At 50.8% G+C, this 21,357-nt stretch overlaps 1 protein-coding gene across 3 annotated transcripts in view; it reads left to right on the top strand.

Annotated features, from left to right (window-relative positions):
* Window positions 1-21,357, top strand: part of ATG4B (autophagy related 4B cysteine peptidase) — a 552,878-nt gene that overhangs the window by 140,940 nt on the left and 390,581 nt on the right. The window lies entirely within an intron of this gene.

Here is a 21,357-nt window from a genome sequence, read left to right as displayed (position 1 = left end):
AGATGAGGGCACCCTAGCATAAGAGGAGTAGCCCGTTGTCAAAACATGGCCTCTCCATCTATGCTGAAGTTTACGAACCTCTGGTTGCGCAAGGTGCGTTGCCTGCAGCAGCGCTATGTGGGTGGCATGGCGTTTTATGTAAGCATATGTTTTATACCTGCACGCTGGCGTATGCATACCTCTAATGCTCCAGGTAACTATGGTGGTAGGTGGGATCGAGCATCAATGAGGGGTAGAAGCGGGCACTGGAGGCATGGCACTAGGGGTTCAACCATGGGTAAAGCGCATGTATTCCGTGCAGGGGGCGCATCTTACCCGACTACTGCAATATAATAGCACTGTGGGAGTCAACTAATGGGGGAAGCAGCATTTCGCTCCATAACTGAAACCGAAAGAGGGACAACATGTGTCTGCCCAAACTGTGAACTGCGCCGATTGGCCAATGTCGACTGTCCGCGCCGCGCTTTCTATCGGGGAGTGAGCGAAGGAAGTCAAGGGCGGTGGGGCTCGCGGGCGCCAAGACCCTATTTCTGTGTGTGGGTAGAGCTGTGCCCCGACAGGCTTTTTCAAATGTGAAATGTGGTATATGAACGTGGCCATGGTCTTCAGTTGCAGGCTACAGGGATCATTGATACAGGCAGCATCTTGCGGCGTATGCGCTGCATGTGAGTGCAAACAATGTATGCATGGATGTGTTTAGGCGTAGATTTGCGCCGGAGTCAAGTGATCAGCAGTTTGCGGAGTCACTATTGGAAGTCTCTGCAAGCTCGTGCCAGTTGGCCACATTGTAGATGAGCTGCCTTCGCTGAGGCAGCACACCGAGCAAGCATCCGAGTCACCAGCAACTTTGACGCTCCGCATCGTGGCTGCTGTCCACAGCGCCTCTCGCCGTTCCTGTATCATTTGCTCCAGATCAGGCACAAGGGCCATTTCCTGGTCCTCCTTTGGCTGCCACATGGTGCCTGGGGTGGCCCCGTGAACGCCATCCGCCTCCTGATGCTTCCAGCCAATTCCAGGCGTCTTCAGCTGTGTTGAAAAAGTAAGTGGAGCCTTCTGCGATCACCCGCAGCCATGCAGGAAAGTGAAGAGAGTATTGGATGTCAAGTTCACGCATTAGTTTCTTCACTGTCAGAAATGTGCGCTGCTGCCTCTGTACCCCCAGGACATAGTCCGGGAAGAAGAGGACTGATACATTGTCCATCTTGCGCACCTCTTGGAGCACAGCATCTCAGTCTTTGAATTTGAGCAGCTGGAAGAGGAGGGGCCGCACCCCAGCAACCGGTGGCGGGCGGCCCGAGGGCACCCTGTGAGCTCGTTCCACTGCAAGGTTCTCAGCCATTGTAAAGAAGGGAGATAGCACTTCCACCGGTATCGGGGTTCTCAGCCATTGTTCAGTGTATGCAACTGCGTTCCGGCCCTCCAAGCCTTCTGAAAAGCCAACAACATGAACATTGTTGCGCCGGGAGCGACCCTCAGAATCGTTCATTCTGAGTTCCATTGAGTGCAGTTGTTCAGTGAGCATATGTACCTCTGCGGGCACTGTTTTAAGGGCTGGAAGGGCCTCCTGTATCTCTGCCTTCACCTCGGTTACCCTTCCCGTTAACTTGTGACAGTCTGCATGTAACAGCATGAAGTCAGATGTTACATTGTCGATGCAACTCTCCAGAGATGATCAGGTCTGCGACAGCGAGGTCCCAATCTACTCAACGGCCTCGAGTACTGCGTCGAGTTTTGACTCCAGTGTGGAAGGCCCAGCGGGGTCTGTCCCCTACTGATCCAGGCCAGTCTGCTTGGCGGTGTTCGCCGGTGGCATGGTTGTCGCACCTGCCTCAGCACTTTGCCTGCCCATCTTGCTGATTGTGCACCAAGTGTAACCCTTCTGTACTCGAGCTTGGTGAGACAGCTTGGCGTCGCAGGTGCCCACAGAGCAGTACGGAGTCAAAGCGGCCAGTAGGTGTGTCCAGTTCATGTGGTCACTGGCAAGGTCTCTCTGGTTCTCCCCCGGTGTCAGTCACGGGGTGGACTACTTCCCCTGTGTCGATGGGCCTGGGTTCAGCACAGGCACGAGCCTGGTCGGATGAGTGCGTGACTTCACTTGTTTAAGTGCAGGGCCACAACTTTTATGGCTTTTCTCGGTGTTCCTCTCCCTCCACTGTATGCCCTCAGGGGGCACCCTGCCGGCACGTGTGCTGCTCTGGGCCCCTGCCAGCTTCACCAGTGATGCAGCGTCTATGCCTGCTCAGTTGTTCAACAATCAATCCTCAGTCACCCAGGGTCCACTGTTCGCCGAGGGGGTGTGTTTCCTCACTCCTACGTTTACCACGGGATAGTGCCACCTGTGGGCGGACCTGGGCTCACTACAGCCCCTTGCCTTGCCAGAATTGCTCCAGGCGTTGTGCCAATGTCTGTGGCCTTGGTTCGCTGCCGGACACCCTGCCTCAGTCCGTGCTGTCTGCAGGGGGGCAGCCGGTGGTGCGCAGCAGCGGAGAGAGAGGTAGGTATGGGGGAAGGCCCAGGCACTAATGCGGGCTGGGATAAAGTGCTTCCCCCCTTCTCCTTATCGCTGGATTTTTGCCGCTGCCCACATTCACTCCTCCGACTCTTTCGGCGATGCAGGGTCACATCCACCCGATTATGCTGCAGTTCATGTTCAATTGTAAGCATTGGTAAGGGAATGGCTAGTGGGTCTAAAAATGGAAACAAGCTGACTGGTGATTTGCTTGTTGCCAAGCATTGAGTTCAAAACATTGGATGACAGCCTTAAGCAGAGGAGAGCAGCCAACACGTGTTTCATCCTATGGACTTTAATGTAATTAGTCTTGAGTATCATTTGTTGTCTGTGCTGTCCAAAAATGCAAATGAGGTAGAAAGTTTGTTGTCCGTGTGTGGTAGTGCTCAGATATAGAGATGATACTGCTTGCATCTACCAGCTCCATTAATTTACTCAGGTGTATCCAAGCTTTTAATGGCTGAAATCTTTTTATTGATTAGCAAGTGCAAAGATAACAATAGCCACCACCTAGATCCACTGGCCGGTGGGGAGCAATACGCAGAATTGAACTCAAACAGAAAGAAAGGACAGAGAAGAAAAAGATAGATATGCCTACATCTTTTTTTGGGGGGCTGTGTCTCCGCAATATATACAGTAGCAACAGTAGGGGCATCTGTCATGTGTGTGTTTAGTCATTGTTGGAGGGAGGCGCTTCAGTGAGTCGTGGTACCCGGAGATATCTTGGGCATGTAAGCTCTAAAAATTCTGTGGATAAGAATTCTACGGTGGTGCCCCAGGTTTTATCGAATTTGGGGAGTGTATGTATGAGGCTTGCCGTGATCTTTTCCATACCAACGTCTCCCACATCCTGTGTAGCCAGTCTAGTCGGGTCGGAACCCCCTCAGTTCCCCATCTGGACAACAACACCTGCTTGGCAGCACCCAGTGCTAGGGTAATCGCTCTTCCTCTGCAGGATTTAAGAGGATATGCAAGGGCATTGGGGAGTCCCAGCAGTGTGTAGCTGGGGAATCTAGGTATGTCTGTATGATAAATGGTGTCTATGTCCTATAGGATCGAATCCCAGTATGTTTGTATCTTCAGGCAGTGCCAAAGAATATGTGAGAGGGTGCCTGACATTCTGCATTTGCTCCAACACATACCGTCCCCTCCCGGTTTCCACCTTGCAACCCTAGCTGGGTTGTAATACCAGTAGTGTGCTACATTTAAGAAGATTTCCTTGCCTGCGGTGCTGCAGGAGGAAGCTCTAGCTCTATGTATAATATCGAGCCACTCTCTAGGGGAGAATTCGCGCTCAAGTTCAGGTTCCCATCGGCGCTGCGCAGGAGATTTAATGCTCTGTCTAGGAGTATTCAGGAAGGTATGTATATCTGATAGCAGGCGCCTATCAGAGATCCGAGTTATATACCACAACTCGAACTTGGTTAGGGGACAGCTAGCGTGAGGGTACACTTGTGCCTGGGTCACCCCGTGGTGAAGGGCAAGATATTGCCAGTATGCGTGTTTGGGAACTCCTAAATCTGAGACAAGGAGAGTAAATTCCATTACTCCCTTTTCATCAAAAAGATCTCCAATTCTTTTGCAGTTGGCCTCTTGCCAGTGAAGGTATCCATTTCCTGTTTTTACTGGAGGGAAATCTGGGTTGCCTATAAAGGGAGTCGGTGATATAGAGGTCGATAGACCACACAACTCCTGCACACTATCCCATACTCCAAGGGTGGTTCTCGGGACTGGAGATACATAGACTCCGAGTGGTCAGTGCCTCTTCGGGAGCCATGGCACTTTCCAAACATGCATACCCACTATCGAGCGGTCAATAAAGCACCAGTGCTTCCCTGACTTTAATTTATACGACTCGGTCATGTATCGCAATTCTGGTGCCTGGAAGTATCGCTCCAGGTGCGGAACGCTGAGCCCCCCCATCCACCTGTCTCTGGTATGTCAGGTGTCGAGCCAAATGTTCCCTCCCCACATGTAGCCCCAGATGAGATGCTGCAACTGTGTCACCAGACGAGGTGGTGGCCGAAGCGGGAGTGTCTGTATCACGTATAGAATGCATGGCAAGAGGGTCATTTTGATGGCCGCTAATCTACCCAGCCACGACATTGTGTGCCTTTTCCAAGTTAGGAGTTCCCCCATGATCTCAGCCAAAAGTGTTGAATAATTCACCTGAGCTGTCTTGTCGAGCGTAGAGAATATCTGCAGACCTAGATATGGGATGCCCTAGTAAGCCCACGTAAATGGGAACTATGTTGCTAATTGCTGTTGCTCAGCTTTAGGGAGGGTCAAGCTGAGGGCCTGTGTTTTGTGGATGGTAACTTTAATGCCCAATGCCCGGACGAAGGTTTCAATTTCACCCAATAATGAGGGAAGTGAGGGCATTGGCTGTGTATGGAAGAGTACAACATCGTCCGCGTAGAGTGATATTTTATGATCTCTAGCTCCCTTACTAATCCCTGAGATATCTGGGTTTTGGCGAATTCTCTCAGAGTACGGCTCCATATAAAGAGCAGGGGCCACAAAGGTCACTCCTGCTGTGTCCCCCTCCTGATCAGAAAGGGTTGTGAGGCAACCCCATTCACGCTGATCCGTGCCTGTGGAGCGATGTAGATGGAGTCTACCCATCTCATAAATCGGTCTCTGACCCCAAATCTGTATAGCGCCTGTTTCAAGTATGGCCAGTGGACCTGATTAGGAGCCAGATGTACGACTAATTTTAGCATAAGCAAACGGGTTAGCGCATGCTAAAATTGGTATGGCCATGTCCTAACACAATTTTGTGAGTCGCAAATGAATTGCAGCTCACAAAAAAGTGTTTAGAGACTCGCTATTTGGAAGGGGTGTTCCCTTCCAAACAGCAACTCTCTAACCCATGTACTAATGTACTAATGTTTTGCGACTGCAACAGCGGTCGCAAAACACTCGCAATTACAACCTACTTCAAGTAGGTGGTAATGCATTCGCAAATAGGAGAGGTCCATAGGGGACCCCTTCCCCTTTGCAAATGCATGTAAAATTATTTTTTAAGGGCAGGCAGTCGTCACAGGGACCACTGCCAGCCCTTAAAAAAGTAAACGAAAAAGTTTAATTTTATTTTTTTTAAATGCATCCCGTTTCCCTTTAAGGAAAACAGGCCGCATTAAAAAAAACTGCTTTATGTAAAAGCAGTCCCAGGCATGGTGTTGCTAAGCCCAGCAGGCCACCATCCCTGGAGGGCCAGCCATTCCAAATGGGGTCGCAATGCGAGTGGCTCATTAATATTCATGAGCCTCGCATCTTGCGACCCTATTGGGAATCTCAATCAGTGTCTATGACACGGACGTACATACTAAATTGTGACTCGCAATTTGTGACTCGCAAACAAGTGCGAATTGCGAGTCGCAATTTAGTATGGTTGTACATCTGGTCCTAGATGTCTTTTCGGCATCCACTGAGAGAAGCACCGCGGGTGTCCGAGTACGCTGGAGTTTGTCCAAGAGGTGACACATATGCTGCGCCCCGTCGCTACAGCTATGCTCCGGGATGAACCCCGATTGATCTGGTCCACAAGTCCCTGCATGTAAGGTGCCAGTCGATCTGCGAGTATACTTGTAAAGCCTTTCAGATCGACATTTAGTAAGGATATGGGGGAGGTATGATGCACAGTCCAGCGGGCCTTTGCCTGGTTTAGGTATCACAGCCACCTCTGCCATGGTCATCTTTTGAGTCAGAGGTCCCGTGTCGCTAAAGGAATTAAAAAGACGAACCAGCACTGGGGCCAGATCATGGGCATAGGTCTTATAAAAATTAGTAGAGATTCCGTCCTCCCCAGGAGCCTTCCCAGAGGTAAGTCCCTGGATGGCTCGTAGAACCTTATCCAGATAGACATCTGCATCCAATTTGCTCGCATCCAGAGGGGGAGCCACCGGGGCATTCCGCACATAGACGAGCGTTCCTGATATATTCTGGTCTGGAGGCCCTCAAAAGCAATAGTTGCTTTGTCTCTAGCTGCGTTCATTATGACCTCCTTCTGTTTATAAGAATGAAGGCAGGTGAGGATGTCTTGTTGCTGACTAGGGTTAGACGCCGGCCTCCCAGCTTGGTGAGTGCGATCTAGAATGATCTCCCTGTCCCCAAGCTCCGGAGCAGCGTGGCAGAAAAAGCAAACCACCCAGTCTTCCAATTTCCCACCAACCACCTGAAGTGGCACACCTTTAATACGAATGTTAGACTGCCTCAAGCGATTCTTAAGGTCTTCCAGACAGAGGTGGAGTTCCTCATTGCAATCCCTGAGGTCCAGTAGCTCTCGTACCTGTTCCGTGAGCTCGTCATCTCAGCAGTTACCTGCTTGCTCAAGTGAGTCCACACGATCTCCAATTTCTTGGATGTCTGTGTTAAGTTGTTTGATGTCTGAGGCGAGGTGTTGCCTGAGTGCCGCAAATTCTTCCCTAAGCATGCCAAAGGGTTGGTAAGTTGTGTACATCAACACTTTCGGAGTAACTTTTTGAGAATTACAATCATCCAAATAGAAATATAGAAGTTCAAGAAAGACGTTCTGTTCTTGGTGTGAAGTGTCAGTTTATTGTTCCTTTAGTTAGGCCAACACGTGTTTCATCGCAGGGAACACACTGCGAATCTTCAGGGCCTCATGTGGACACGGGCAAATTCGTGTTGGTTATACCCGTTTAGGGCGGTGCTTCAATTTGTTTGTTTTTGGGTACTCAAAGATTTCGGAAAACGCTGTCCGCGTAATGTTTCTTGCTCATTAGTAAAAGGAGCTGTAACCGGGAGGAGTCGAAAAAGTATATCTAGTAATGTACTGGTATCACATAGGCGGGTACACCTTGTTTGTGATATGCTCCCTCTTGAGGTTCCCGGCGCCGTTTGCCAAAAACCGTTTTTTGGCAAACGGCGCCGGGAACCTCAAGAGGGAGCATATCACAAACAAGGTGTACCCGCCTATGTGATACCAGTGCATTACTAGATATACTTTTTCGACTCTTCCCGGTTACAGCTCCTTTTACTAATGAGCAAGAAACATTACGCGGACAGCGTTTTCCGAAATCTTTGAGTACCCAAAAACAAACAAATTGAAGCACCGCCCTAAACGGGTATAACAAACACGAATTTGCCCGTGTCCACATGAGGCCCTGAAGATTCGCAGTGTTTTCCCTGCGATGAAACACGTGTTGGCCTAACTAAAGGAACAATAAACTGACACTTCACACCAAGAACAGAACGTCTTTCTTGAACTTCTATATTTCTATTTGGATGATTGTAATTCTCAAAAAGTTACTCCGAAAGTGTTGATGTACACAACTTACCATCTCTAGAGACACCAACATTAACAAGAATGTTCTAATTTTGTATAGCGCAGGGGCTTTGTTGTTTGTTGCTATTTGTGTGGATCATCCTGGTCCAACCTTGAGCGGTTGTGAGGGATTACCGCTCGCCCTATTGCCTATACCATCCACTTCATATCACTATTTACTTTGCGGCCACTCAGGTTGTGCGCCTAATTACTCTGGTAACTTAAAAATCCTCCTAGCTGCATACCATGCCAAAGGGTTGCTCTAGGAAGCCACGTTTGATCGGCTCACTGATGTAACCTCTCGGGAGGTTGTGACAGCGGTTGCTCGGGCCCCTGAGCTTCTGTTCTTTTAGAGCTTGGCTTCTGCAGGAGATCTTTTTTTTTTATTATTTTTTTTTTAAACGTTTTTATTTGCATTTTATCATAACTTAACAGTACAATCATGTAATCAGCAGTACACATCTCCGTTTCTCCCACCCTCCACCCTCCCCACAGTACCCTCGTTAAAAATTTCATTCCGACCTTGCCCCATGTCCAAAGTGCCGTATTGTGGTTATCTATATGTTTGGGACACCTTAGTCCCTGCGGTGTATTCATAGGGTTGTTTAATTGGACACTTTTTAAGCACCACTCATAGCCCCCCATCTAAACCATGATAGTGTCGCCATTTTCCTCAGACCTTACAGAACGTCTTTGGGCATCCCCTTGCTTTGTAAGTGACCCTCTCAGCAGCCATATAGAGATCCAGACCTTTCCTCCATTCATCCAGTCTTGGCGGTTGTGACGCTCCCCAATACTTGGCTATGTCTCTTTTGGCCACTACTAGCGCCAGTGAGGGGCGCGTTAGGTCCACATCATTGGTCATGCCCAGGAGGGCCAACCTAGGTTCCGGCTGGAGTTGGATTTCCATCACCTCACTCAACTCCTCAAAGACTTTACCCCAGTACTCCTGTATCTTGCTACATGACCAAACGGTGTGATAGAAGTCTCCCTCCATGTCCCTGTATTTGAGGCACGTTGTGCTCTCCGTCCACCCCATTTTGTGGAGCCGTACTCTGTCATAGTAGGTTCTGTGGAGCACATTAAACTGGATGAGGCGCAGTCGGGATTTAATTGCCACCTCTCTGGGATGAATCAGTACAATGTCCTGGTCGATATCCTCCATGTCTCCCACCTCGGTCTCCCACGTCTGTCTGAACTTAGCTAGATCGCCAGCTTGTTATTTGTCAATGTTTTGTAGGTAAGTGAGACTGCCTTTTCCGGTATGTGCTCCTGTAGGAGGCGTCCCTCTAGAGGCGCGTACTCCGGCAGTTCGTCCGCCTGGATATCTTGGGCTCGCCAAGCATGTCGTAGCTGCGCGTATTTAAAGAACTATGTACGGTGCAGTCCAAAGTCCGAGACCAGAGCCGTAAATGGTGGAGATACCCAGATCGTCCCATCTCTGGAAGCCCTTTAATTTGTTTAATTCTGTTTGTACAATGCCATGTACAATGCCATATCGGCGTCTGTCTTGCGGGTTTCATTCCCCACCCAGTGCGTTTCATAGCTTTATTCCAGAGTTGCAAAGTGATTCCTGTAGCCGGGAGTATCTGCCCCCGTCTGGCGCCCCCGTATAGATAGTACATCAACGGCCTGTGGGACATCCTGTGTCTTTCAAGGGCGTACGTGGGATGATCTGCCTGCGCGTGTAACCAATCATTAATCTGAACTAAGTGCTCTGCCCAGTAGTATGCTTCTAGATTCGGGAGTGAAATCCCACCGCTGTACTGATGTCTCTGAAGGGTGTTCAGCGACACTCTGGCTTGTTTACCCAGCCAGAGGAAGGATCTCCGCTCAGCATGTATTGTCTAGAACACTTTTGAGGGAAGTGGGTAATACTCGTTCTGTAGGGCGTACAGGAACTTGGGCAGTGTGATCATCTTTAACATCGCGGCCCGCCCTAAGAGCGTGAGGGGGAGCTGCCTCCATCGGACCGCATCCGTTGTGAAATTCACTAGAATTCGCTGCAGGTTCTGTCGATATGACAGCTGTCTGTCCAGGGTGACACACGCACCGAGGTATTTGAAGCCCTCTATGGTCGTCAGCAATCGTCCCAGGAGGTCCGGCCAGTTTCCCTGTCCCTTAGGGTCGTAAAGAATTGATTTGTGCCAGTTAATCTGGTAGCCCGCGTGCTGCCCGTATTGTTCCAGTTCCCGGAACATTTCCGGTATTGTCGTCTCTGGGCGAGTGATATTCAAGAGGATATCGTCCGCGTAGAGCGATATTTTTTCTTCTTCCGAGTCCCTCTCTCCTCTTTTTAATCCCTTAATGGCTATATTCTGTCGGATCTTAGTGGCGAGCGCTTCTATTGTAAGCGCAAAGAGAAGGGGAGATAATGGGCATCCCTGTCGGGTCCCCCTTCGAATCTGGAAGTCTCGTGACGTTACCCCGTTTACTCTTACTCTGGCACTAGGTTCAGTGTACAGCAGTCGAACCCATTGTCGGTATTTCGGGCCGAACCCGAATTTTTGCAAGACGCCCTCAAGGAACAGCCAATGAACAGCGTCGAAGGCCTTTTCGGCGTCCAGGGATAGGAACCAGTGTGGGTCCTCCCTCCCTTTTACTTCCTGTAGCCAGTTGTGGGTGCGACAGAGATTTAACCTGGTGGCTCTCTCTGGAAGGAAACCCGTTTGGTCTAGGTGTACCAGGTCTGATATCACCGTGCGCAGCCGCAACGCCAGGATCGTTGCCAGAAGTTTCGCCTCCGTGTTCAAGAGGGAGATGGGGCAGTACGAAGCGCAGTCTACCTGCGGCTTCCCCTCTTTATGTATTGGGATTATCGTTGTCGAGCATAGGTCTTGGGGGAGTCTCCCATCTTGTAAAGCCCCATCGAAAAGTCCCTTAAGATGGCGCGTCAGGAGATCCGCTGTGCGCTTAAAAAATTCCGCGGGGAACCCATTCGGGCCCGGTGTTTTACCCGGTCGCAGTCTGGCTATGGCTCCCGATATGTCCTCTATGGTGATGTCAGACTCCAAGGTTTGCTGAGCCTCAGGGGTCAGGGCAGGTAGATCTATTTGTTCTAAGTAGTGTAAGGCCTCCTCGGTTGTCCCCAGATCTCTGGCCCTGTAGAAACATTCGTAGTGATCAGCAAATATTTCCGCGATCCGAGTATCAGATCCAACTAGCAATCCCTCTGACTCCCTGATTTGCTCCACCCATCTGGCTGCGCATTCCTTCTTTTTTTTTTTATTGCAAGATTATATAGCCATTTCCAACAACAGTACATATTTGTGCCTACAAACCTGAGGCCGGCGTATAAGGTGTCATACGAATGGTACACAAGTATGCATTCTGGCCTACTCAGGTCGTTGTTATATTATCGGTCAGATAGGTTGTTGAATCTCTAGGAACAAGTTAGATACGTACCTAATGATAACTTGCATTTTGTGTTTTATGTAAAACTAAAAAACTCAACACGTGACTCAGTTGTAACACACATAACGTATACTTTGCTGATCGATATCAACGCTACCCTGCTGGACGCCATGCGCATTCCTTCTTACTAAGCCACGCCAACAGTTTACTTGATTTATCCCCTACATCATAGAGGTGGTGTAGGGTGGCCAGGGCCTGGGTTCTGGACTCCCCCGTCACCAGCTCCCTGTATTGCTTCTGCTGGTCCGTTCGCTTCCTAAGTATTCTATCCTCTTTTGACGTCTGATAGTCCCATTCCAAGTCTAGAATAGCCGCCTCCAACGCAACCGTTTCAGCGTGGAGCTTCCTTCTGTCCTCTGCCAGCCTGCATTGTACCCTGTCTCACATCACCGTCTTTAGTGCCTCCCAGATCGTCACCCCGGAGAGGACCGTCCCCTCATTCTCGACAATATAGACCTTTACGTCGGCTCTTAGGCCCCTGAGGACGTTTGTATTCTGTAGATCCCATGCCGTCAGTCTCCAGGATCTTCCCTTCTTATGTCGCCCCATTCCTACCTTTTCTAACAATGGGGAGTGATCGGAAGTCCCCCTCGCCTGATATTCCGCCGTGTCATCTACTGTCAGGTGTTGCCGAGACATAAACACATGCAGCCTGATTCATCAAAGACCCGTTTTGGAATTGCTATTACAGACTCGCAAAACGGGATTCATGTAGGAATCGCAAAAAAAGCGATTCCTACACATTCCTTATTTGCGATTAGCAAATTGCTAATCGCAAATAAGGAATAACTCCCCATTCATTCCTATGGGCCAAAAGGCCCATAGGAATGAATAGGGAGTATTACTTATTTGCGATTAGCAATTTGCTAATCGCAAATAAGATAGCGATTTAAAGGGTGCTAGGGGTGTCCAAAGGACACCCTGTAGCACCCCTGAAAGGTAAACTACATTGGTGTTGCGCACACACATGTCCAAAGGACATGTGTGTGTGCAACATGCAACTTAGAAAAATGCTTTTAAAAGTTTTCGCTATTTACCATGAGGTTTGACCTCGCTGTAAATAGCGGCCCGAAATTGCGATTTCGCAATTTGAAAATGGATGATGAATTGCATTTAAGGAATCTCAAATAGAGATTCCTTAAATGTAATTCCTCGCTAATTAGCGACTTCGCTATTTCCGATTTTTGCATTTGGGATGATGAATCCCAAATGCAAAAATTGCGCTCGCAAAGGGCCAGATTCTGAGAATCTGGCCCTTTGCGAGCGCAATTGAGGTTCATGAATCTGGCCGATAGTCCAGTCTTGAATATACTTTGTGTGCCCTGAAGAAAAAGGAGTAGGTCCTCTGATCTGGATGAAGCCATCTCCAGACATCTGTGAGCCCCACATTGTCCATCATTACGGACAAGGGGGCCCGGGTCCGATCCCTGGACGCCATTCCCGTCTGGTCCAGTCCTATATCCATAACATCGTTAAAGTCTCCCCCAAGGATCTGTGTGGTGTCAGCTGTGTCTAGGAGTATGTCCGCCACTTTCTTGAGCCTGGTGGCCTGCAGTTTTGGAGGAGCATACACGGACAGTATTGTGTACATGCGTCTGTTCCAAGTCCCCTTAACTCCTACGTATGTCCCTTGCGGGTCTGTCCATGTTTGGGTTATGGTGAACGGCTTAGTCTTTTTAATTAGAATTGCCACCCCTCTCGAGTCAGTGGTGTATCCTGCGTGTGCCAAGACCTTGTATTGTCCCCTGGCCAAAAAGGCACAGTTAGTACCTTTAACCCCTTCCATGCTCATGACGAGCTCAGCTCGTCATGCAGTACACTGCTTGTGTGCTCATGACGAGCTGAGCTCGTCATGAACAATGGGATTCATAGATCATCAGCACAGAGGGGGAATTGCTGTAGCATTAATAGTGTTAAGATTGGTTTCCTGCAATAGTATTATGTCAGGGTGCAGTCTTTTAATGTATGAATTCACTAATCCCCTCTTTATCTTACTGCCAAGCCCATTAACATTCAACGTCAGGACGCTGTATCCCCACTGTTCTCGGGTCTGTCGCACCTGCTCACCCGCAATCTTGGAGTGTGTGTCTCATATTGTAGTTGGTCATCTGTGTGTGAAGATGTCTTCTGGAGTGCAGAAGTGTGCAGCCACTGTAACATGATTGTCCCCCCCCCCTTCAATTCCAAACCCCCCCTCCCTCTTCCCTGTCCGGTCCCCAACGTGGTGCCCGTCCCATCCCCCCGATTAACTGGAAACGTCCATAACTCCCCCCACCCCCCACCCCACCTCCCCCGTCAGTCTCAACTTCCGCAGAAACAAGACTGTTGGCGGAGTAGGCCTGTCGCCCTCCCCTGTGTCCCCCCCACTTAAGCTAAAGGAAGAATTTGCGCAACCACTGAGCTGCCATTTCCCTTCTCTGCTCGGTCAACCTAGAAAAATAACATGCATATCATGCAATTAAACAAAAGTCAATAAGGAAAGGCGGGTGTGTGCTTGTAACTTGCGTGCCCCCGTAGCGATGAGCTGCTGTTCCGGTTATCAGTTCTGTCCCTCATCAGGAATGGGAGTCCTGTGTCTCAGTGTCCAGATCATCTGGTGGGCCAGTCGCTTCCTGTTCCAGCTCTTGGATTGCAGTGACTAGGGGATGTAAGGATTGTTCCACTACTTCTTCCCCATCTGATGTTTGGCCACCTGTGTCGTATTCCTCCTCCGAGCCAGTATGATTTACCAGGCAGCTGAACCTGGATCCCGACATCGCTTATTTCTCTGCTGGCGTTGCTGGATTTTGTCTCCTTCGTCCTGCCGTGTTGGGACCAGGGTATGGAGTTGTCTGCGAGCGTCTTCTGGTCCGTGGTTTCTGGACTCTTTGGGCCTTATGAGGGCTCCTCCGCAGGTGGGCGGTCGCCATCTCGTACCTTATTCTGCGGCCTTCCTCCTCCGCCTCCCGTATCATCGGACGTTCCTCTAGCCACTGCCTGGCCTCTTCCGGTCGGTTAAAAAAGTGTGACCTGCCCACGAAAACTACTTTCAATTTCGCCGGGAAGAGCAGCATGTATGTCATGTGTAGATCTCGCAATTTTGCTTTCACTGAGTCATAGGAGCGTCTTTGTTTCTGTACCTCCTGACTGTAGTCCGGAAAGATCATAATGTTTGTGTTGTCTTGTCGTATTTCACCCATCTTTCTGGCTTCTCTTAGTATGAGATCTCTGTCCGCGAAATTGAGAAACCGGTTGATGATCGGACTTGGCCTCGCTCCCTCAGGCGGCTTCGCCAGTAGTGCCCTATGTGCCCTTTCGATGACAAAACAGTTCGAGAATGGAGCTTGCGGGAAAGTTGTTGTTAGCCATGAGTGTAGGTAGGCCGCCACATTTGTCCCCTCAATGCCTTCTCTAAAACCTACGAAGCGCAGGTTGTTGCGTCTCGCCCTGTTTTCCGCGTCATCCACCCTCCATAGCAGTTGCCTGTGTGATGCTTGGAGTTCCGCCATGTCTTTTTTGGAGGGTGGTGAGGGAGTCCTCTGCCTCGCCAATCCGTGTATGCGCCGTCGTCACCCTCTCTTTCAGGTTCCGAAAATCCTGGCACAGTAGTAGGACCTCCGAGCCCACCTCGCCAATTTTGACCTCCAGCGCTGCCCTTGAGTCCTGTATTTCCGTCCTGGACGCTTGGATCACCTCCAAGAGCATGGCGGTGTCAGCGCGTGTGCCGGACGCCACCGGGATCATTTCCTTCTGTGAACGGGCCATAGCATAGTTGTCCATGGTTTCCTGTCGAGCAGATTTAGCCACCAGATCTCTTTTCCCCATCTCGTCTCCCTGTACTGTCACGTCTTACTGTAATTGTCTCTTTCTTGTCTCTCCTAGTCTGTTGGGTTTCCGCGGGGTAAGGAAGACGAGTGGAGGGGGAACTACGACGGTGGTCGTGAATCACGTCTGTATAGGCCGCTGTCTGTGATAGGAGAACACTACTCGCCAGGTCATGCAACTGAGAGTGGACTCCCAACTGGTGCGGTAGACTTGGGGTTTGCTGGCCTTCCTATAGTTGTGCTTCACTGCCCCCAGCAGGTATCAGGTGTGAGAAGTTGGCCTGATATGTAGTGCTCACTATTCTAGTGATCACTGTGTATCATTCCAAACGACCCTTATTGATGATTGGTTGTAAGTCAACCGTAGACCAGCTATCCTAGTAGCATGGACAAGAGCAGTCTTTAGGCTAAACTCTAGAGGGCGTGTTAAGCCAGCTGTTATACCATCACATATACCCCTTGAACACCAAGTGAAAGGACACCACACAAGTTGTTATGAAAATAAAGTATATTTATTTAGAACACAACAGCCCTGGACTCTTTATGAGGACAGGGCGCTAAGCACAATACAAAGCTCTTAGGAAAATACGCAAAGTCGCACAATTTACACAAATGCCCGAGGGGCACGAAAAACCATATACTCTAAAAGTGGAATGCGAAATTACTAGCAGGTAAGGACTACTCTAATAGGCTTTAGGATCGCTAGGGCTTGCTACTGAACCTTCAGATTACTAGCAGGAGGCCTAGGGAGATCGGGTGCAGAGTGTGCACTCTCAAGCGGGATGCGGGACAAAGTCTATGGATGCTAGATTTCGTAAAGTTAGTGTTATCGGACGAATCCGACTAGGTAGAGCTGAAACGAAAAAGGATCTGGACCTTTGGATAGCAAAGCTATGCTGGAGCACCGAAATGCTGAGTTTACCTAGCCCAGGGGCTGCGGATGCATAGGTCTGGAAAGACGTCGGGAATCCTTGTTGCAGTCTATGGAGCCTGAAAGAAGAAGTTGCTGGCAGGCGACCAGTGATGAAGTTTGAAGTGATTCAAGCCTGGATCGAAGATGGAAGACACCTGTAAGCAGAGGGGACCAAGTTCTGAATCACGAGCCAGTGATTAGATGGGCACCAGGATGGCACCGGATGGAGACACCTCGACCAGGTGAGTGGGCGACGCTGGGCTCTGCAGTCTCACGGACCAGGAGGCGTTGTCGGCGACCAGGATGGAGGTGCGAGCTGTCCCACGATGGTATCTGCTGTCGACGTCGCTGGACCCAGGATTGGGGCAACAAGTCTTGGCAAATGCAAGCCCACGCGGTGGACTTAAAATGGCGTCTGGAGTGGACCAGGAGGGTCCAGGGTGCTCCTCTGTTGGAGGGGAGCAAGGGCCAGTCTGGAGCAACCAGACCAGCGTTGGAAATTTCGTTGTTCGTCGTCGGGAAGGCCACAAGCCAGCAGGCAAGTAGCCAGACAACGCGGTGAGCAGCAAAGAGCAGAAGGGCCCCACGCAGATCTCGTGGATGCTGGGGGGGGCTGGACTTTGGTGCTGGAGCTGCTCAGGGTTAGGGCTTCTCACACCCCAAAGCACTCACTCGAGGATCCCTCGGCGGTCGTGCTGGGCAAGCGTCGTGCAGTCCTGAAGATGGCCGGTCCCTCGAGGTCTCGTCACACCCACGAATCTCAGCTGGGCTGATGATGCAGGTAGAGGTCAGAGGTGCCAGGGAAGCCGGTTCTCGTCGAGCTGGGCAGTCTTGATGCGGAGGAGAGACTTACAGCAAACCGCGATGCTTGGATGGTGCCTGCGGGTGCAGGGTGGCTACTCCTTAGCCACAAGGGAGAGTCTTATGAAAGGTTCAAGAGTTCTTTCGTGGAAAGTCGTCAAGATTCTGAATTATCTAATTTGGAAGGGGTCCCCGCTCCCACCTTTATACTAAAGAAAGGGGCTGGTACGGGACTAGGTCCTGCCCATGGGTGGGACCAGGAAGGGGGGTGGTTACACCCCTCTCCCATGCCGGACTTTCCCCAGCTCAGGGGCTGGTGTGCCCCTGGAACCGGTTTAGACTGGCACTTGCAGTCCCCTTCCTATTCAGCCCTGCCTACCTAGGATACACAAAACCCTGTCTGGGTCGGTGCTAGCACCGCCCCTGACAGAAAACCCTTTGTCCAAGCTCTCCTCGCTGGAAGGACTCCCAGCAGCAGGAGGTCAGACTTGTGTCTGTGGTGGCAGCATCCATTTTGTGATGCTGAGGCTCGAGTTAACTTTAACCGGGGTTCACAGTTACACACATGTCGTGTCCCTCTAGAAGGGTGGAATGCTAACCCCGTCGCCAGAATTGGCGAGGGGTTAGTATTCCAATTCGTATGACACCTTACTCGACATGTTTTGATAAAGCGATACCAAAGATAGCAAATAACCGCAAGGATTATAATGCACTTAAGAGTATGTGGTACGCGTTATCATAGAACAGCTATTAGGACTTGGTTCCGCAAGCTGCAGACGGGCTCAGCTCATGCCAGAGCACCATCTCACATAATTCCAAGCACTCTGCCTTCAGGATTGTTAAGGCCTGCCATAGGAGTGACTGATAGGAATACATGTGTCCATTTTAGGGTTAGATATAGGTATACTATATCTACAGCAAAGGGTGATTACACCAATTTGCCCCAGCTGTCGTGCAGCCAGTTGTGTCAGATTTAGAAGGCCAGCCAGGGGTGGCATAATACATGCTGCAGCCCCTGGTAGGCCCTGGGTACACCTATGCCCTGAGTTACAGGGTCTGATAAGGTGGCCCAGTACCAATTGGTAAATGCACCTAAGGTACATGGAATCCATTTTAGAGAGAGAGCAGTAGGCCTGGGGCCCTGAATAGCAGGGTCCCAGGCCCACTAAGTCGAAAAACCAGCAAAACACCAGGCAAAAAGTTGGGGGTAACCATAGTCAGGTATCCACCTTCCTACATCAGGGTCACCATAAAGCGTGGGAATTCTACTGAGCTCACTTATTCCTGTAGCTCTTGTGGGCTGTGTTCCGTGGGATCGATGTTTCTCTCCCCTTGTGGGGGGTCCTAAGCAGTCCGGGCCGCCACGTGGGTCAGGCCCCACTTAATATGTCCTGTGGCGCGCCCCTTATGTTTGATCCCTCTCCTCAGGGCCTGCGTAGCTTGCCGGGGGGCAGAGGAAGAGAGGGCCCAGGAGCCGCAGTCCCCGCTGCACGATGGCCCTTGCAATTATATAATTATATGCGTTGAAAATTAGCGCGGGAGGTCGCCGCCACCAGTGTGTCTTCTGCCCGACTGTCTTGATTGCCTCTTATGGTCTCAGACAGAGGGTCCCAGTGGCTGTGTTTAGGGGGCAAGATAAGGAGTGCAGTCTGAGTGGAGGCGCCGATTGCCACCCGCGCACCGTCGGTTGCTGGTGCTCAGCCTTCCCCAGGCCTGCCGTTGCTGTTCTCCCCAGTCCTCTGAGGCGCGGCCTCTCCACGAGCCCCTGTCAGGCCCGCGCCGCCTCCCGCAGCCGCAGTTCCCAGTGCCCCGGAGAGCTCCTCACCTTCAGTCGGTGCAGACCCACCAACGGTCTCTACTAGGTGTCCCCACTTCTCCGCCTCCCTCTGTCCGCGGGCCCCGACCGGGTCTGCAGCGGGGGCGACCCTGCGCCTCCTCCTCGTCCCAGCGCAGGGCTCAGGCAAACTTCCGGGCAAGAGTCAGGCGCCTTCTCGGAGCCCGGTGTCGCAGACCGATTTTCGCTCTCATGGGGACACTCCACTAGGGGGGGGTCTTTACCACAGCCGATATTGTTCTCTTTGCGCGCTTTGGGTAGGTGAGATCACCGCCTGTTGTAGGGTCCGATAGCGGGGCAGTGCCACTCCCGGCCCGACAGGACGCGTCCAGCCGCCATCTTGGTGAAGAGATCCCGCGCGGTCCGTTCTTCGAAGGCGAATTTCTTCAGTTGAACGGCAGGATTCGGCGAGTCCTCTACCTCCACAGGCTCAGTGCTCGATCCGGTCTCGTATTTGCAGTTTTTGGGGGAATTTTGATTTAAAGTAAGTCGGATTTGCAGCAACTCATCGGGAGCTTCGCTGAGGCACGTCCTACCCGGCCAAGCTGTTGGCCACGCCCACCTATCTGCAGGAGATCTTTGATCGTGGGCTCCTTTCTTGCCCGGTGGGTGGACATCTTGGTGGGACCCTCTTATTTAGGTCTGAGAGAGCTGCTTAGGGAACAGGACCGCCCCGGTCCTTACCTATGAGTTCAGGATGTGTGAGTTCCCTCTCCCACATTCCTACACCTCACTGGTTGGGTCCCCCGGTGCCTCCTACCGCCCTGGGCAAAGACCAAGCAAGCCGGCACAGGTTGCCCCCGTGGGCTGCTATTCTCCACCACTCTGCACGCGGGTGCGATTTAAGCGACCACGGGAGCAGCAGACCAGCTAGGCGCCCAATGTCCCAGATCCACAAGTGTGCCAATGTTCCGGAGCACCCCGCTTCCTCCAGGACCCCTTACATTAGTCCAGGCCCAGGCCCCGCAGTCCGAGCCCAGACCGATTGTGACTTGACCCTCTTTGTCTCAGAGCTCGGTGTCAGACCGTCTCCTTGGGTACTTGCTTGAAGTTAGGCCCAATGTTCCAAGTACGGCCTGTAGCACAAAATAGCCGCGGCGCCACTCAATCCGCTACAGAGCTCCAACTCAGGCTCATGCAATCTCTTCTTTAGCCTGACACCGCTGCAGGTCACCGCCTCCCTTGCGTATAATATAGCCAGTCTTGAATGCAGCCCGCGGATCATCCCCAAAGTTCCACCGCAATTGATGCTGAGGGGGCACTCCACTCTACACCTCCCGCCCGGCTTCCTTCGCTCACTCTTCCCGCTTGTCCACAGCCTCACCTTAACGGGCCAGGCGTGTCTGCAATCTGGCCCTCTCTTATGTGTGCAGAGCTCTTCTACGTTTCAGGCCTTTTGACACAAATTAGTAATGTTCCTTCTCTCATTTATTACATAACGGTACGAATCACTGAACCTGCCAAGTGTTTATCCTGGTGATATGATACACACTGATAACGAACCACGTGTTGGCGTTTATCCTACAGCCGACTGTCATCCTTGGTTGCAAATCAATAGCCTATCGACCAATATTTGGCAACAAATAAACTGCCAGTCAGCTTGTTTCCATTCGTGGAGTGGCGAGTCATACCTTCATCAGTGCTTAGTAAGTGAATAATCAAGTGTATTATTGCTCGGTTACTTTAAACCATTGCAAACAGTTAAAAATAATTAAAACAACTTACTCAAAAGTACAGTATCCATTAAAAGAGCAAACTATCACAATGACACAATGTTTCAGTACCAGCTGTAAGGGAAGGTTGTCATCATTGTATGCTATTAGAATTCATAGACAAACGACAATGGCAGGCTGTACTGTGTAAAGAGGAGAGACGCACGGTAAGGAGTGATCCTGAGGTGCGTGGTTATATGGTGAATCGTTCTGTCCCCATCCAGGGAAAAGATCCCATGGCAGAGCCTTTGTCAGTATCGCCCTTCCCCCTGGCATGGGTAAGTTCATTGGCCACAACGGCAAATAATTCAAATGAGGTGAGCAAATCAAAGCAGATAAAGTGGAAGGAGTCATGAGGAAGTTATGAAGAGCAGACAGGCCCCAGTGGTTTATCAAGTAAATGTAAATGTAAATGTAGTATACTTATAAAGCGCACAGCTGCCCCAGCAACGGGGCGTCCCGGCGCTGTATAATGCTGTGGAACCCTTCCTGGCTCTCCCTGTGAGATGCCCCTCCTGGGCACCCCCAAGGTGACGCCAGGCATCCCAGTGCTGTAGGGGCCGTTGTGGAGATTAAGCAAGCTATTGCCCAGAGTTGCAGCGTGGGACCCATGATTAGAGTAGGCGCTGAGGCGAGAATTATCGAGTCCGCGGACATTAAGCCCAAGACCCTGCAGCGCCGGGAATTGAACCCTGGTCCCGGGCCTGATCTCTGTTTCGGGGTCTGCCGCTTCTAACCAGTGAGCCACACTTCTCCACCGTCATCTTCCCTTCCACTCTCACCAGATGGCATATCAGCTGCGGATCTGGAGGGGCAAAGCATGCCAACACTACCTGCCTATGTGTGCAAGTGCCTCTTTGGTTGAGGGATGCTTTTAGGAGCAGTCTACGATCGCCGATTAGCTCTTTACAAGTGTATATTAAGTGCGGCAGATCTTGAGAATAGGACGAAACACATGTTGGCTGTTATCCTATTGAAGGTTGTCACTCTTGTTTGCAAATCAATAGTTTGTCAACCAATAATTGGGATCAAGTAAACTGCCGGTCACCTTGTCCCCATTTTTGGACGTTATCAATACTTA

The sequence above is a fragment of the Lissotriton vulgaris genome, chromosome 11 (genome assembly GCF_964263255.1).
Source record: "Lissotriton vulgaris chromosome 11, aLisVul1.2, whole genome shotgun sequence".
NCBI classification, from domain to species: Eukaryota; Metazoa; Chordata; class Amphibia; order Caudata; family Salamandridae; genus Lissotriton; species Lissotriton vulgaris.
Note: the sequence above shows the minus strand (reverse complement) of the source record. Positions and strands in the feature narration are given on the sequence as shown.